Source organism: Ranitomeya variabilis, chromosome 1 (genome assembly GCF_051348905.1).
Source record: "Ranitomeya variabilis isolate aRanVar5 chromosome 1, aRanVar5.hap1, whole genome shotgun sequence".
In the NCBI taxonomy this organism is placed as follows: Eukaryota; Metazoa; Chordata; class Amphibia; order Anura; family Dendrobatidae; genus Ranitomeya; species Ranitomeya variabilis.
The window spans coordinates 566010849-566025687 of NC_135232.1; the positions used below are offsets into that span (position 1 = coordinate 566010849).

At 48.0% G+C, this 14839-nt stretch overlaps 1 long non-coding RNA gene across 1 annotated transcript; it reads right to left on the reverse strand.

Annotated features, from left to right (window-relative positions):
* Positions 1-12070: 12070 nt before the first annotated feature.
* LOC143805105 (uncharacterized) lies at positions 12071-13792 on the reverse strand. The gene is made up of 6 exons (XR_013221174.1): positions 13665-13792; positions 13474-13560; positions 13272-13358; positions 13082-13159; positions 12859-12974; positions 12071-12770 (listed from the first exon to the last, which is right to left on the reverse strand). It is a non-coding gene; the product is annotated as an uncharacterized LOC143805105 (long non-coding RNA).
* Between the last annotated feature and the right edge of the window lie 1047 nt (positions 13793-14839).

Below are 14839 nucleotides of genomic sequence, written 5' to 3' on the forward strand. Positions count from 1 at the left end.
GGATGGTACGCTGTTGTGACTGGTTGTGACTGGTGGGCTAGAGCGTGGTAGATGGTACAATGTATGGTCGGCATGAGCGCTTTGTGCGGCTGCTGTAGTGAAGCGGGTGGTACACTGTTTTGGGTTATGGTGGCCTAGGGCGTGGCAGATGGAACAATGTTTGGTCGGCATGAGTGCTTTGTGCGGCTGCTGTAGTGAAGCGGGTGGTTGTTTTGGGTTATGGTGGCCTAGGGCGTGGCAGATGGAACAATGTATGGTCGGCATGAGCGCTTCGTTCCGCCGCTGAAGCGAAGCGGATGGTACGCTGTTGTGACTGGTGGGCTAGAGCGTGGTAGATGGAACGCTGTATGGTCGGCATGAGTACTTCGTTCCGCCGCTGAAGCGAAGCGTATGGTACGCTGTTGTGACTGGTTGTGACTGGTGGGCTAGAGCGTGGCAGATGGTACAATGTATGGTCGTCATGAGCGCTTTGTGCGGCTGCTGTAGTGAAGCGGGTGGTACACTGTTTTGGGTTATGGTGGCCTAGGGCGTGGCAGATGGAACAATGTATGATCGACATGAGCGCTTTGTGTGGCTGCTGTAGTGAAGTGGGTGGTACACTGGTAAAAGAAGTGTTTAACCCCTTTCTGTCATTAGACGTACTATTCCGTCCATGTGGGGTGGGCCCTACTTCCCAAGGACGGAATAGTACGTCCAGCACGATCGGCCGCGCTCACGGGGGGAGCGCGGCCGATCGCGGCCGGGTGTCAGCTGACTATCGCAGCTGACATCCGGCACTATGTGCCAGGAGCGGTCACGGACCGCTCCCGGCACATTAACCCCCGGCACACCGCGATCAAACATGATCGCGATGTGCCGGCGGTGCAGGGAAGCATCGCGCAGGGAGGGGGCTCCCTGCGGGCTTCCCTGAGCCCCCGCAGCAACGCGATGTGATCGCGTTGCTGCGAGGGTCTTACCTCCCTCCCTGCCTGCTCCAGACCCGGATCCAAGATGGCCGCGGATCCGGGTCCTGCAGGGAGGGAGGTGGCTTCACAGAAGCCTGCTCAGAGCAGGCACTGTGAAGCAGCCTGCACTTCTCTCAGATCGGTGATCTGTCAGAGTGCTATGCAAACTGGCAGATCACCGATCTGTATTGTCCCCCCCTGGGGCAAAGTAAAAAAGTAAAAAAAAAATTTTCCAAATGTGTAAAAAAAAAATAAAAAAAAATATTCCAAAATAATGAAAAAAAAAAAAAAAAATATTATTCCCATAAATACATTTCTTTATCTAAATAATAAAAAAAAACAATAAAAGTACACATATTTAGTATCGCCGCGTCCGTAACGACCCGACCTATAAAACTGTCCCACTAGTTAACCCCTTCAGTAAACACCGTAAGAAAAAAAAAAAAAAAACGAGGCAAAAAACAACGCTTTATTATCATACCGCCGAACAAAAAGTGGAATAACACGCGATCAAAAAGACAGATATAAATAACCATGGTACCGCTGAAAGCGTCATCTTGTCCCGCAAATAACGAGCCGCCATACAGCATGATCAGCAAAAAAATTAAAAAGTTATAGTCCTGGGAATAAAGCGATGCAAAAATAATTATTTTTTCCATAAAATAGTTTTTATCGTATAAAAGCGCCAAAACATTAAAAAATAATATAAATGAGGTATCGCTGTAATCGTACTGACCCGAAGAATAAAACTGCTTTATTAATTTTACCAAACGCGGAACGGTATAAACGCCTCCCCCAAAAGAAATTCATGAATAGCTGGTTTTTTGTCATTCTGCCTCACAAAAATCGGAATAAAAAGCGATCAAAAAATGTGACGTGCCCAAAAATGTTACCAATAAAAACGTCAACTCGTCCCGCAAAAAACAAGACCTCACATGACTCTGTGGACCAAAATATGGAAAATGTATAGCTCTCAAAATGTGGTAACGCAAAAAATATTTTTTGCAATAAAAAGCGTCTTTCAGTGTGTGACGGCTGGCAATCATAAAAATCCGCTAAAAAACTCGCTATAAAAGTAAATCAAACCCCCCTTCATCACCCCCCTTAGTTAGGGAAAAATAAAAAAAATGTATTTATTTCCATTTTCCCATTAGGGCTAGGGTTAGGGCAAGGGTTGGGGCTAGGGTTAAGGCTACAGTTAGGGTTGGGGCTAAAGTTAGGGTTAGGGTTTAGATTACATTTACGGTTGGGAATAGGGTTGGGATTAGGGTTAGGGGTGTGTCAAGGTTAGAGGTGTGGTTAGGGTTACTGTTGGGATTAGGGTTAGGGGTGTGTTTGGATTAGGGTTTCAGTTATAATTGGGGGTTTTCCACTGTTTCGGCACATCAGGGGCTCTCCAAACGCGACATGGCGTCCGATCTCAATTCCAGCCAATTCTGCGTTGAAAAAGTAAAACAGTGCTCCTTCCCTTCCGAGCTCTCCCGTGTGCCCAAACAGGGGTTTACCCCAACATATGGGGTATCAGCGTACTCAGGACAAATAGGACAACAACCTTTGGGGTCCAATTTCTCCTGTTACCCCTGGAAAAATACAAAACGGGGCTAAAAAATAATTTTTGTGGGGGAAAAAAAAAAGATTTTTTATTTTCACGGCTCTGCGTTATAAACTGTAGTGAAACACTTGGGGGTTCAAAGTTCTTACAACACATCTAGATAAGTTCCTTGGGGGGTCTAGTTTCCAAAATGGGGTCACTTGTGCGGGGCTTCTACTGTTTAGGTACATTAGGGGCTCTGAAAACGCAATGTGACGCCTGCAGACCATTCCATCTAAGTCTGCATTCCAAATGGCGCTCCTTCCCTTCCGAGCCCTTCCATGCGTCCAAACGGTGGTTCCCCCCCACATATGGGGTATCAGCGCACTCAGGACAAATTGGACAACAACTTTTGGGGTCCAATTTCTCCTGTTACCCTCGGGAAAATACAAAACTGGGGGCTAAAAAATAATTTTTGTGGGAAAAAATTTTTGTTTTATTTTTACGGCTCTGCATTATAAACTTCTGTGAAGCCCTTGGTGGGTCAAAGTGCTCACCACACATCTAGATAAGTTCCTTAGGGGGTCTACTTTCCAACATGGTGTCACTTGTGGGGGATTTCTACTGTTTAGGTACATTAGGGGCTCTGCAAACGCAATGTGACGCCTGCAGACCATTCCATCTAAGTCTGCATTCCAAATGGCGCTCCTTCCCTTCCGAGCCCTTCCATGAGTCCAAACGGTGGTTCCCCCCCACATATGGGGTATCAGCGCACTCAGGACAAATTGGACAACAACTTTGGGGGTCCAATTTCTCCTGTTACCCTCGGGAAAATACAAAACTGGGGGCTAAAAAATAATTTTTGTGGGAAAAAATGTTTGTTTTATTTTTACGGCTCTGCATTATAAACTTCTGTGAAGCCCTTGGTGGGTCAAAGCGCTCACCACACATCTAGATAAGTTCCTTAGGGGGTCTACTTTCCAAAATGGTGTCACTTGTGGGGGGTTTCTACTGTTTAGGTACATTAGGGGCTCTGCAAACGCAATGTGACACCTGCAGACCATTCCATCTAAGTCTGCATTCCAAATGACGCTCCTTCCTTTCCGAGCCCTCCCATGCGCCCAAACAGTGGTTCTCCCCACATATGGTGTATCATCGCACTCAGGGCAACTTGGACAACAAATTTTGGGGTCCAATTTCTCCTGCTACCCTCGGGAAAATACAAAACTGGGGGCTAAAAAAATAATTTTTGTGGGAAAAAATTTTTGTTTTATTTTTACGGCTCTGCATTATAAACTTCTGTGAAGCCCTTGGTGGGTCAAAGCGCTCAAAACACATATAGATAAGTTCCTTAGGGGGTCTACTTTCCAAAATGGTGTCACTTGTGGGGGGTTTCAATGTTTAGGCACATCAGTGGCTCTCCAAACGCAACATGGCGTCCCATCTCAATTCCTGTCAATTTTGCATTGAAAAGTCAAACGGCGCTCCTTCCCTTCCGAGGTCTCCCATGGCCCAAACAGTGGTTTACCCCCACATATGGGGTATCACCGTACTCAGGACAAATTGTACAACAACTTTTGGGGTCCAATTTCTTCTCTTACCCTTGGGAAAATAAAAAATTGGGGGTGAAAAGATAATTTTTGTGAAAAAATATGATTTTTTATTTTTACGGTTCTGCATTATAAACTTCTGTGAAGCACTTGGTGGGTCAAAGTGCTCACCCACACCTCTAGATAAGTTCCTTAGGGGGTCTACTTTCCAAAATGGTGTCACTTGTGGGGGGGTTCAATGTTTAGGCACATCAGGGGCTCCCCAAACGCAACATGGCGTCCTATCTCAATTCCAGTCAATTTTGCATTGAAAAGTCAAATGGCGCTCCTTCGCTTCCGAGCTCTGTCATGCGCCCAAACAGTGGTTTACCCCCACATATGGGGTATCGGCGTACTCAGGAGAAAATGGAACCCAAAAGTTGTTGTACAATTTGTCCTGTTACCCTTGGTAAACTAAAACAAATTGGAGCTGAAGTAAATTTTTTGTGAAAAAAAGTTAAATGTTCATTTTTATTTAAACATTCCAAAAATTCCTGTGAAGCACCAGAAGGGTTAATAAACTTCTTGAATATGGTTTTGAGCACCTTGAGGGGTGCAGTTTTTAGAATGGTGTCACACTTGGGTATTTTCTATCATATAGACCCCTCAAAATGACTTCAAATGAGATGTGGTCCCTAAAAAAAAATGGTGTTGTAAAAATGAGAAATTGCTGGTCAACTTTTAACCCTTATAACTCCCTAACAAAAAAAAATTTTGGTTCCAAAATTGTGCTGATGTAAAGTAGACATGTGGGAAATGTTACTTATTAAGTATTTTGTGTGACATATCTCTGTGATTTAATTGCATAAAAATTCAAAGTTGGAAAATTGCGAAATTTTCAAAATTTTCGCCAAATTTCTGTTTTTTTTCACAAATAAACGCAGGTACTATCACAGAATTTTTACCACTATCATGAAGTACAATATGTCACGAGAAAACAATGTCAGAATCACCAGGATCCGTTGAAGCGTTCCAGAGTTATAACCTCATAAAGGGACAGTGGTCAGAATTGTAAAAATTGGCCCGGTCCATAACGTGCAAACCACCCTTGGGGGTGAAGGGGTTAAAGGACTCTTTGTCAAACTCCTAACTTTTTTTTTTTTTTTTTCCAGATGTCAAATCGCGTTGAATTTATCTGGGATTTCATAGAAATCTACCAGTCTTTTCCCTGCCTCTGGAAGATTAAATCTCCAGAGTACTGCAACAGGGAAAAGAGGAAGGAGGGTTATTCAAAGCTCATTGACTTTTACAATCTCCATGCACCAGAAGAGCTAGCAAACGAAGCGGTTATAAAGAAGAAAATTCAGGCGCTACGCACGGTGTGGAGGAAGGAGCTTAACAAGGTCCTTCACACTACAAAGTCCGGTGTAGCAACCTAGCGGAAAACAAGAGTGGACCCTCTGGACCGTGGGGAGCCCTACCCCTGGGCGAGCGACCTAGGAGGGAACGACCCCTATACAGGGACCGCAAGGAGCAAGCCCAGAGGTCACTTACCCACGGTGAGATACCAGCAGGGACGGCTCCAGGAAGAGAGACAAAAGGAGGCAGGGTAACGGAATGAAATACGGGAAGCAGACGAAGGGCCTGGAGAACGAGGAGACTGGAACGGAGGGAACCTGAGGAAAGGAAAAACAAACCAAAGATCAGAGGTAAACAACAGGAGTATTAGAGCAGGGGCTGAAGGGAAGCTACCAAGGGAAGGAAGGGAACCGGAGGGTAGCGCGGGCTAGCACAGAGTACAGGCACAGAGTATAGAGCAATACGAAGGGCCAAACGTAATAGCAAAATGCTAAAACAATCAGGCACCAGGAAGCAGGAGGAACTAGCCTTTATAGGAGGAGCAGGAACGGAATTGGATAGAAAGGAACACATGACTTCAGGAGGAGGAGGCAGGGATGCTGAGCCTGCTTCCTATAGGAAAGCTGGAGCGCCTGCGCAGGGAAAGAACACCAGCCGAGGGCCTGGCCACCGGAAGTGCCAGGGAAGCAGAGGAGCGTGCAGAACCGGACGTTGCAGCGGTGGATTGAGGACGCAGGAGCGCAGCGCTGGAGCGGTGAGAACGGGGACGCTGGAGCGCAGCGGTGGAGTTTGTAACAGTACCCCCCTTCTTATGCCCCCCTTTGCGAAGAGTAGCAAAAAATTTATTTAGAATACGAGGGGCATCAATGTTCTCCAAGGGTTCCCAGGACCTCTCCTCCGGACCAAAACCCTTCCAGTCCACCAGAAAAAACTCCTTTCCCCGAATTGTTTTAACAGCCAAAATGTCCTTAACCTCAAAAATGTTATCTGTGCTGGCTAGTTGAGAAGAAGTACAAGAGGGGGAATGAAAACGGTTAAAGACGGCTGGTTTGAGAAGAGAGACATGAAACGTATTGGGTATTCGGAGCGAGGCAGGCAATTTCAGCTTGTAAGCGACTTCGTTGACTCGACGTAGAATCTCAAAAGGACCGATGAATCGTGGACCAAGCTTGTAGGAAGGAATCTTGAGTCTGATGAATCTTGAAGAAAGCCATACTTTGTCACCAGGAGAGTAAGGAGGAGAATCTAGACGTCTCTTGTCAGCTTGTCTCTTCATTCTAGAAGAAGCTAGTTTTAACGTCTCCTTGACCTCGCCCCAGATGGAGGAAAAGTCGAGAGCCATCGAATCAGCAGCTGGAACACCAGAGGCAGGAAAGACTGGTAAGGGAACACTTGGATGCCGTCAAAAAACAACAAAAAATGGAGACTTAGCAGAGGACTCGCTGGAATGGTTGTTGTAGGCAAACTCCGCCCAAGGAAGTAGTTCGACCCAGTCGTTATGGTGAGCATTAGAAAAATGTCGAAGATAAACAGCCAGAGTTTGGTTGGTACGTTCTGCCTGACCGTTGGTTTGAGGATGATATGAGGAAGAGAAGTCCAGATTCACCTTTAAAAGCTTACACAAGGCTCTCCAAAAGCGGGAAGTAAACTGAACCCCTCTGTCTGAGACGATGTGCTGAGGGAGACCATGGAATTTGAAGATATTAAGAATAAAAATGTTAGCCAACTCAGGAGCTGAAGGTAAACCGGTTAATGGAATGAAGTGAGCCATTTTAGAGAATCTGTCCACAACAACGAGGATGACTGTGCAGGCCGAAGAGCAAGGTAGATCGGTGACGAAGTCCATTGCGATGTGTTGCCAGGGTGCGGACGGAACCGGAAGAGGAAGGAGAGCTCCATGTGGCAGTCGTCTGGGTACCTTGTTTCTGGCACAAGAAGGACAGGAGGCCACAAAGTCTTCTACGTCTTGACGTAAGGTAGGCCACCAATAGTAACGTGAAATGAGAAGGATAGTCTTTCTAACACCGGCATGACCAGCCAATTTGGAAGAATGGCCCCAAGATAAGACCTTCTTAGTGTCAACATCCAAGACATGAGTCTTACCCGGTGGAGGCTGGAGCATCTGTAATGGAGCTACGGTAACCATTTTAGTAGGGTCAATGATGTAAGCAGGCTCCTCCATGACATCAGAAGATTGGAAGGACCTGGACAGAGCGTCAGCTCTTATGTTTCTGTTGCCGGGCCGAAAACGAAGCTCGAACTCAAAGCGAGCAAAGAACAAGGACCATCTCGCTTGTCGTGGATTCAATCTTTGCGCAGTCTGCAAGTAAGTAAGATTCTTGTGATCAGAGAAGATTACAAACGGGTGCACCGAACCCTCCAGAAGGTATCTCCACTCCTCTAGAGCCAATTTGATGGCCAGCAGTTCACGATCACCAATTGTGTAATTTCGTTCTGAAGGTGAAAAGGCTTTGGAGAAGAAGCCGCAAGGAGCCGTTAGGCCCTCAGGAGTCTTTTGTGAGAGCACCGCTCCAGCCCCGGTAGAAGAGGCGTCAACTTCCAAAATAAAAGGCTTGTTCACCTCAGGGTGATGCAAGACTGGAGCAGAAGAAAAAGCTTCTTTAAGTTGAAAAAAAGACTTCTCGGCCTCAGGAGACCAGTCCTTGGAGCTGGAACTTTTGCGAGTGAGAAAAGAAAGAGGACGAATCATGGAGGAGAAATGTGGAATGAATTGCCTGTAGTAATTAGCGAATCCGATGAAGCGTTGGATGGCTTTCACACCGCAGGGCCGCGGCCAGTTAATAATGGCACTAACCTTCTCAGGGTCCATCTTAAGGCCGGAGTCAGAGACAATGTATCCGAGGAACGGCAGTGAGGTTTGCTCAAACAAGCATTTCTCTATCTTGGCATACAGGTGGTTATCTCTTAAGCGTTGCAAAACCTCGCGAACACTTCTGCGATGTGACGGAAGATCAGAAGAAAAAATAAGGATATCATCCAAATAGACCAAGACGCACGAGTAGAGAAGGTCCCGGAACACATCGTTGACGAACTCTTGGAAAACCGCGGGAGCGTTGCAAAGACCGAAAGGCATGACCAAATACTCGTAATGGCCATCCCGGGTGTTGAAAGCAGTTTTCCATTCATCGCCAGAGCGAATCCGGACCAAATTGTAAGCGCCTCGTAAGTCCAACTTAGTGAAAACTCGAGCGCCTCGGAGGCGATCAAAGAGCTCCGGAATAAGGGGCAGAGGATACCGATTCTTGATTGTGATGCTGTTCAAACCCCGATAGTCTATACAAGGTCTTAAGGAACCGTCCTTTTTCTTCACAAAGAAGAACCCTGCTCCAGCAGGGGAGGAGGATTTCCGGATGAAACCTTTAACTAGGTTCTCTTGTATGTATTCCGACATAGATTTGGTCTCGGCAGCTGAAAGCGGATAAATCCTTCCCCTAGGTGGAGAACGACCGGGAAGGAGCTCCACAGGACAATCGTAAGGACGATGGGGAGGAAGATTCTCAGCCTCTCGTTTGTTGAAGACATCAGCGTAGGACCAGTAAGGGGAAGGTAATCCATCTGGAACTTCAGCAGGCTGGGTACGAGAAACCGGACATATAGACTGAAGACAACGACTATGGCACGAAGGGCCCCACCGAAGTACGTCTCCAGTGCGCCAATTCAGTGTAGGCTCATGTAGTCGAAGCCAGGGAAGGCCCAGTAGAAAGGCGTAGGAAAGGTTAGGCAGAACATAAAAAGCGATCTTCTCGCGATGAAGGGCCCCTATCTGAATCTCCACTTCTTCAGTGACGAGAGAAATTGCGTCTTGTAAAGGTCTTCCGTCCACGGAGGCGATTAGTCGGGGAGTGTCCAAAGAGATTACAGGTACGCGAAGCCTCCGAACCGCCTCAAGGCTGATAAAATTGCCTGCCGCTCCAGAATCCACATACGCCACCTCGGAAGATCGATGCTGGTTAGAGAAAAAAAGAATGGAAAGAGTCAGGGGTTGAGAGGAAACGCGGGCGCCTAGGGAGGCCTCTCCTACCTGTCCTAGGCGGAAGAGTTTTCCGGACGATCAGGACAACTGCGGAGTAAATGGGTTGCACTGCCACAATAGAAGCAGAGACCCTGGGTGCGCCTCTCCTTGCGGCGTAGTTCCGCCATTTTAACTCTATCCACTTGCATGGGTTCAGAGGATGGAACCGAAGAGGAAACAGAAACGGGAGCACGAGAAGTACTAGGCTGCCGGAAGGTAGCGGAGACAGGCGAGGATCTCCTCTCTCTCGCAGACTCCCGCGAACGCTCCTGGAAGCGGAGGTCGATCCGAGTGGCGAGAGAGACAAGGTCCTCAAGAGTAGTTGGGGTGTCACGACCGGCGAGCTCATCTTTAATACAGCTGGACAGGCCCCGCCAGAAAGCACCCACAAGAGCTTCATTGTTCCACCCTAACTCCGAGGCCAAAGTACGAAAGCGGATGGCGTATTGTCCAACGGTAGAAGAACCCTGACGTAAATTAAAGAGAGACTCGGTCGTAGAGGCCAAGCGTCCGGGCTCATCGAAAACTTTCCGAAAGGTTTCAAGAAAGTCCTCCAGGTGGCAGACAATGGGATCGTCACGCTCCCACAGGGGATTCACCCAGGCTAATGCCTCTCCCTCGAGATGGGACACAATGAACGCCACTCTCGCCCGATCAGAAGGATACTGAAGTGGCAGAAGTTCAAAGTGAAGGCGGCATTGATTTAAAAATCCCCTACAAAGTTTTGGATCGCCAGAGTACCTGGGAGGTTTACCCAAACGAGGGGGAGGGTGAGCGGGAGACGGAGGACTGGAGTCAAGGGAAGAGGCTTGCGCGAGCACAGCTGGGGCTGACTGAAGATTAAACAAACGGTCGTCAATGGAGGCCATATAACTCAGCATGCGGGACTGGGTATCGCGTTGCTGGGCAAGCTCCTGTTGGAGACTAGCCAACTGGGCGGTGTTAACAGGGTCAGAAGTCTGAATCGAGGAAAGGCGAGACTCCATAGATTTCAAAAAAGCCATTATGCGCTGTTGGTTATCGCGCAAATGAGTTAGCTCTTTCTGGGCCGAGAAAGGGGTACCTGCGGGATCCATGGCCTGATTGTACTGTAGCAACCTAGCGGAAAACAAGAGTGGAACCCTCTGGGAACGACCCCTATACAGGGACCGCAAGGAGCAAGCCCAGAGGTCACTTACCCACGGTGAGATACCAGCAGGGACGGCTCCAGGAAGAGAGACAAAAGGAGGCAGGGTAACGGAATGAAATACGGGAAGCAGACGAAGGGCCTGGAGAACGAGGAGACTGGAACGGAGGGAACCTGAGGAAAGGAAAAACAAACCAAAGATCAGAGGTAAACAACAGGAGTATTAGAGCAGGGGCTGAAGGGAAGCTACCAAGGGAAGGAAGGGAACCGGAGGGTAGCGCGGGCTAGCACAGAGTACAGGCACAGAGTATAGAGCAATACGAAGGGCCAAACGTAATAGCAAAATGCTAAAACAATCAGGCACCAGGAAGCAGGAGGAACTAGCCTTTATAGGAGGAGCAGGAACGGAATTGGATAGAAAGGAACACATGACTTCAGGAGGAGGAGGCAGGGATGCTGAGCCTGCTTCCTATAGGAAAGCTGGAGCGCCTGCACAGGGAAAGAACACCAGCCGAGGGCCTGGCCACCGGAAGTGCCAGGGAAGCAGAGGAGCGTGCAGAACCGGACGTTGCAGCGGTGGATTGAGGACGCAGGAGCGCAGCGCTGGAGCGGTGAGAACGGGGACGCTGGAGCGCAGCGGTGGAGTTTGTAACATCCGGAGCTTCCACCGAAGATGTTTACGTGCCTAAGCTTTGGTACTTTGAACATATGAATTTTCTAAGGGACCAAGAGGTGCCACGGACATCCACGTGTTTCCGCTTGTTGGCACCTGCACCTGTGGAAGAGACTGTATCAGCGAACCTCGTCGAGCAGGACTCTCAAGGGCAACAAGTAAGTACCTCTTTGCACTACAGGTTCACCAATGTGTCGTATAATTACATATAATTTATCTGCATTTTCGGTTTTATCCTTCTGATTATCCCATCAATTAGAAGTTATAACAAAATCATGTACACATAAGTAACCCTGTCGCATTACAGTATTATATCGCAACCTTCATAAGTATCTAATGGCGACCTTTATAAACCATACCATCTAAGCAATATCGAAAATAGTATCGCTTCCAGCTGCAGATAAGTATTCTTGGTAAGACTTATTCGGCAATGAAATATTCATCAGGTTCCCCTAGCAGTCAGAACAGTGTAGTTCAAAGTAATAAATAAATGGGAATGTTAAATAATATTACTAAGCTAAAAATCTATTATAACATTATTGCATGAATACGAATATATAGTTTGGATGCGGTTAGGGTGTTAAGACTTTTGGTTTCCGGGTTAATAACTTCATTTTGTATTCTCCCCAGGAGGACAGTGCACAGGACAGTACACAGGACTGTGCACAGGACAGCTCGACGACTGAATTTGTGGAGGCTGCACCTGCCAGGACTCAATGGAGGCAAGGTTCAAGGAAACGTAAAGCCACCTCAGACGTCTCCCTTGAACTGTTGAGCCTGGCAAAACAGGCGTTAACGAACAATGTCAGCCCTGCGTTGCAGGGCTTTGGACACTATATAGTTGACAAACTGGCCAAAATGGACGACAGGCAAAGAACACTAATGGAGAATCTAATTTTGGAAGCTGTTAACAAGGGTACAGATGGCAATTTGGATGAGCACACTCGTTTAGTCTCTTCCCGGCCAATGCAGCGGACAGAGTCCTCATATTTTAATGGTTGGTCACAGTCACAGACACCAATACGCCACAATGTCCCCGTTTCCCACTTCGGCCCGCCACCCCCTAAATCCTACACGCCAATACCTTCTCACATGGCTTCGCCCATCAGGCACCAAAGTTATCGAACTGAAGATTCGGCGTATCACGAATTGTGATTTTATTATTTTTTTTACATTCCTTTTTTTTTATTGTCTTGTTAATATACTGTGTTTAATAAAACCTTTTCCTTGAAATTCAATCTCGACTGCTTGATTGGTGTGTCTCGATCACAGAGACAAAATGGGTCCACAGCACTGTATGAGGGCAGAAATTCACGTAACCAAGAAATGTACATTTCTAAAAATAAAACATTGAAAATTGAATCAAAGTTTAAATAAATTTTTTTTAATTAACGCCATAACATTTACAAACAGGGTCTAGTATTTATTTTGTCCCAGCCTCCAACTGTTGGCACATGTCCATAATCTTTTTCAACTCTCCCATTGCCACATTCTGCTGCACCTGAATCTGCGCCAGAGTCTCGAACAGCCTTTCAATACTGGCTTTCAGATCCAACATGGTCACACTGCCGGCGTCTGTTGGTGAGAAAGAATAAAAACCTTACATTAATAACACAGTACAGAGGCAGTGAGTGACAATCTTAAGCGTGTTTTAAAAACTTACGTGTCAAGACCTCGTCTGGGGACATATTCTCCGAAGGAGAGAAGCCTGGAAGAGAATCTGGGGCCAGTACTGCGCTGACTGGGATGCCTCGTGGTGGCGGCGCTGTGTCTTTGCCTCTTTGAATGAAAAAATAGGTGCTGTCAGCATACATGGCAACAATGGCTGCGTGGGGGGTGGGGCATAACTGCAACCAAATAAAAATCACATTATTGTGGGAACCTACTAGGATGTTGAGGCACTTCGGGTTCGGAATCAGTGTTCAATGCCTTGGGCTCTCGGCGGCGGCGCTGTGTCTTTGCCTCTGTGTAGGAAAAAATAAAGTTCTGTCAGCATATATGGCAACAGTGACTGGGGGGGGGGATGGAAGAGGGGGCCTGCAACCAAATCCAAATCACATTATTGTGGGAACCTACTAGGATCTGGAGGCGTTGACCCGGAGGGCCCAGGTACATCTGCGGCGGTGTGGGATGCCTCGTGGCGGCGGCGCTGTGTCTTTGCCTCTGTGAAGGAAAAAATAAAGTTCTGTCAGCAGATATGGCAACAGTGACTGCGGGGGGGAGTTGTGGAAGAGGGGACCTGCAACCAAATCCAAATCACATTATTGTGGGAACCTACTAGGATCTGGAGGCGTTGACCCGGAGGGCCCAGGTACATCTGAGGCGGTGTGGGATGCCTCGTGGCGGCGGCGCTGTGTCTTTGCCTCTTTGAATGAAAAAAAAGGTGCTGTCAGCATACATGGCAACAATGGCTGCGTGGGGGGGGCATAACTGCAACCAAATCCAAATCACATTATTGTGGGAACCTACTAGGATCTGGAGGCGTTGACCCGGAGGGCCCAGGTACATCTGCGGCGGTGTGGGATGCCTCGTGGCGGCGGCGCTGTGTCTTTGCCTCTGTGAAGGAAAAAATAAAGTTCTGTCAGCAGATATGGCAACAGTGACTGTGGGGGGATGGGTTGTGGAAGAGGGGACCTGCAACCAAATCCAAATCACATTATTCTGGGGACCTACTAGGATTTTGAGGCGTTGACCCGGAGGGCACAGCTATATCAGAGGCTGTGCCACATAGTGCTTTGCACCGTTCATGCTGCCCCATAGCTGTGCCACATAGTGCTCTGCACCGTTCATGCTGCCCCATAGCTGGGCCACATTGTGCTCTGCACCGTTCATGCTGCCCCATAGCCTAGTCTACGTTCACATTTGCGGTCTGCGCCGCAGCGTCGGGCGCCGCAGCGTCGACGCATGCGTCATGCGCCCCTATATTTAACATGGGGGCGCATGGACATGCGTCGCACTTGCGTCACTGCGGCGCACGCGTCCGGGCGCAGAGGACGCAGCAAGTTGCATTTTTGCTGCGTCCAAAATCAATCCAAAAAAGGACGCATGCGGCGCAAAACGCAAATGTGAACGTAGCCTTAGGCAGTGCTGTATAGCGTCTTTTCACCAAAAATGACGGCAAGACAAATATCTGCACCTCTGGGGCAGACCGAGCTCCGGTTTTTTGAACATCACATGGATGCCCTGGATTATGAGTGCCAGGAGACTCGCCGAGCCCACCCGAACCTACACAAGCAGGAGGTGCTGCGTCGCATTGTGCACATGCTGGATAGGAGGTTTGGCGTCCACCGCAGTGCGCTGCAGCTGCGGAAGAAATGGGCCGACCTCCGCCACAAAAATCCACACCTTCTGGCTGAGTTGCGTGCGTAGACAAGGCGAGGCAAGTACCAGTATGGGGGAATTGAGCGATGCACGCTTTTTGGAGGAGGTTGGCAACCCTGCGTGCAATTTTTTATTTTATTTTTTGGGGGTCTGGAATCCCTGTACTTTGTTGTACTTTGTTGTCAAAACATTGCGTTTCTTTCATTTATGTGTAGAGAGAATGCGCCGGCAACACACACCTGCCATTGCCGCCAGCTCTCCTTCGTCCACCAACAGCAGCAGCCCACAACCCGGGACCTCACGTAAGTGTACCATCACTCATA